Source organism: Amia ocellicauda, chromosome 12, assembly GCF_036373705.1.
Source record: "Amia ocellicauda isolate fAmiCal2 chromosome 12, fAmiCal2.hap1, whole genome shotgun sequence".
Taxonomy (NCBI): domain Eukaryota; kingdom Metazoa; phylum Chordata; class Actinopteri; order Amiiformes; family Amiidae; genus Amia; species Amia ocellicauda.
Window position 1 is genome coordinate 15,188,665 of NC_089861.1, and position 4,006 is coordinate 15,192,670.

The window sequence follows — 4,006 nt, forward strand, 5'->3', positions numbered from 1 at the left end:
TGTAATATTGGGGGGGGCCATCAATTTCTCTGTGGTGCTAGAGTAGGGGGGTGTTTGTCTGCTATGTTAGCAGGGGGGAAGCTGACAGTGTTTTGTCCGCGGTGATAGCGGGGGGGGGTGTTGTGCTGAGGGTGTTTTATCTGCAGTGCTAGTTACAGGGGCCCCCCTCAAAACCTCAGAACCGCCCCTGACTGATACCACTTGTGTTGTTGTTCAAACTATTCTGTTTATTTGCATGGCATAGTGCCATTAAAGAAAAAAATCTATCTAAAAATGGTTTCTATAAATAAACAGTGTACAGATCACAAGGTCTTTCCAATAATTATGGATTGAGAGAAAGAAAAAAATCTGGGGAAACAATGCTGTAAATTGGTGTTACTATTAATTAATAGTGAAAATTCAGTCCAACCTCACTGGAAAATCTAATTAAATTGTCACATTACACTATTGCTAAATAGCGGATTTGTCTTTCTTAAATTGGTATCATTGAAGTATTCAAGCCAGAGATGTAAACATATCTATATTGCATAAACTCAGGTTAATTGCTGGAAGTCCAGGGGTAGGTAAAAGGCAAACAATAGGATCAAAAAGTATGTAAATGAGCACCTAGAAATGTTTTTATTGAGTGCACATTGTAAAATGGCCTCTAAATGATTGATAATGTAATCAGATAACAGGGATTAATATGAGTGTAACAGGCTGTCTGTAATGGGGATCAGTAGTCAAAGGTATAGGACTCCAGTATGGGCAGTAAATAGATAGTCAGACGAGCAAGCGGTCAAGAGCCACTTACTGGAACAAAGCATCGAGGTCAGTAAAACAGGCATAAGGTCATGGGAATACTGGTTAAAAGACAGATAAGACAAAGTAATGTTGTGTAATGTTACTAGGAAGTGAACAAGACTTCGCAGTGATCTGGGAGAACAAAGAGGTTTCTATAATGAGGTGAATAACCGGGGGAACTGGGGACAGGTGAGCTGATTGATAGAATAATTGGCTAGAATGAACCTTGTCTAAAGAGAGCAGCAAGCCAGAGGATAATGGAGCAAACCTGGAGAGAGTGTGACCTCTGGTGGTGAAATCAGGATGGGGATATGACACTGTCTGTTATAACGGCAGCATGTGTGGGCAGGGTAGTTACATCAGCTGCTCCCAACCTTATTTAACCTCTTCTCTCTCTCTCTCCCCTAGTAGCAGTAGGGCTAGTGGTTGGAATCCTGCAACCCTTTACCTTTCAGCGCTCCCATACCAGACTTTTGGACTACAACATTACCCAGTGTTTGATAGTGATCACTAATTAGTTCACACAAACTATGGTAATTCTTATTTTGTAGTCTTATTACATTAATTTCATTATAAATCATTACCTCTAAACAAAAAATATATAAAAGAGATACACTACATGGCCTAAAGTATATGAACACCTACTCGTCAAACATCTCGTTCCAAAATCATGGACATTCATATGGAGTTGGTTCCATTTGAGTGTATTTGATAAGAAGATATTTTAAATAGGGAGGTACCAGTCCCTTTAGTGCTTTCAATGCTAATAAAAGGACTTTGAAATATATCTTGTATCCGAAGTGCAGAAATAGCTCTGCCTGTGCTGCCTGACAGAATGGCATTACAGTAATCCAATCTAGATGTGTGTCATGTAATGGGAGGGAGTGTCTTAATTTTGCAATGTTTCTGAACAGAAGGAAGGAAGATCTCGACACATTGTGAATGTGTGATTCAAAGGATAGATTATGGTGGCAGATGACACCCAGGTGCCTCGCCATCTCTTTCAGAGTTAAACATAAGGAAATTACTTGTCATCCAAGTTTTGATCTCTGACAGACAGCAGGTTAGTGTTTGTAAGGCTGTGGGATTGTTCGGATTTATTGACAAATATAATTGTGTGTCGTTTACGTAGCTGTGAAAGTTAACATTATGTCATTGAATGATATAACCTAAAGGGAGCATGTCTAATGAAAAAAGTATAGGTCAGAGGACTGATCCCTATGGTACTCTGTACTTAACCTCAGTTAAATGTGATCCGTTTTCATGAATCTGTTTGCCAGATTATTTAAACCAAGACAGAACATGGTGAGATTGGCCAACAAGGTGAAACAATCAGTACATACCTTATTATTTCTTGACCAGAAGTACCAGTGCATATAGGAAATACAGTCCTCAATGTGAATGTTTGATATGTCCTCCTGTTTTAATTATAAAATTCCACAGTGCAGCTTGAACAGTTTCTGTGCAGATTGAACACCCATTGCTCCACTGCCTCATTGGAATTATAAATTGTGCTTTGTTTAGTGTTGAACGCTTTCTCCTAATATGTAATATGATGGGCATACTAAGGCAGAATTTTTGAGTAACACTTAGGAGCCTCACACTTTACACCTCTCTGCTCCATCAGTCTGAGTGATCGAAGGCTGAGATGACAAAAACTATTGTTGTTGTTGTTGTTGTTTTTTTAAGATTAGAGCTCTTCCTTTTCTGATTACTGCTTTTATATTAGATTACTTCATAATGTAAAACCTGAAATGTAATAACTTAAACTATTGTATATCGCTTGCTATAAGAAGAAACCGATTGAAGGAAACAACTTTGCATGACTGTGGCAAGACCATTTCTAATTCATAAAAGCCATACGGATCTAATTAATATTCATGAACAATCTGTACTACAACCACTGAAAAACTGAAAGGTAGTAAATAACCACACAAACAAGTAAAAATGATTTGTTGGTGTACTTTGTCTACACTACTGTGCAATCTGAACTTGAAAAATTAAAATGATGTCACTGCAAAATACAAAGAATAAGTAGTACTGGGATTATTTTAGACATTTTCTTTATTTCAGAATGGATTTGAATGGCTATCAAATGTATTTATGAGAGTGTTTGTATAAAAGGTTATACAGATATTATATCTGCTCCAATGTGCATTGTGGAGTTTAAAGATATATTCAACAGATTACTGAAAACAGATTGCTAACAGATTAACAAAATAAATTATCCTTGACATCATTTTATATTACTTTATTTACTGAGTAATTACAAATTTCTTAAAGATTGGTGGTACAATTTGCTAATAGCGTATATATACATACACTCAGTAGCCACTTTATTAGGTAAACCTATCTAGTACTGGGTAAGACACACTTTTGTCTCCAGAACAGCCTGAATTCTTCATGGCATGGATTCAACAAGGTGCTGGAAACATTCCTTAGGGATGTTGGTCCATGCTGACTCGATAACATCATGCAGTCAGTTCCTGCAGATTTTTTAGCCACACATTCATGCTGTGAACCTCCTGTTCCAGCTCATCCCAAAGGTGCTCTATTGGATTGAGATCTGGGGACTGTGCAGGCCATTGGAGTAAACTGGATGATGCGTGCTTTGTGACATGGCGCATTATCTTGCTGGAAGTATCCATTTGAAAACGGGTGTGGCCAATAAGGGATGCACGTGGGATGCACGTGGTCAGCAACAATGCTTAGGTATGATGTGGTATACAACTGACGCTCAATTGGGATTAAGGGGCCCACTGTGTGCCAAGAAAATATTCCCCACACCATCACACCACAACCAACAACACTGTTGACACAAGGCACAATTTATGTCATATTCCTGACCCTAACATCTGCATGTAACAGCAGAAATCGAGATTCGTCAGATCAGGTGACGTTTTTTCCAATTTTCAGTCATCCAGTTTTGGTGATTACATGCCCACTGTAGCCTCATCTTCCTGTTCTTAGCTGACAGGAGTGGAAGCTGGCGTGGTCTTCTGCTGCTGCTGTAGCCCATCTGCTTCAAGGTTCGATGCGTTGTGCTTTCAGACATGCCCTTCTGCACACCACTGATGTAAAGAGTGGCTATTTCAGTACTTGTGGCCTTTCTGTCAGCTTGAAAGAGTCTGGCCATTTTCCTCTGACCTCTCTCAGTAACAAGGTGTTTTTGCCCACAGAACTGCTGCTCACTGGAAGTTTTTTGTTTATCGCACCAGTCTCT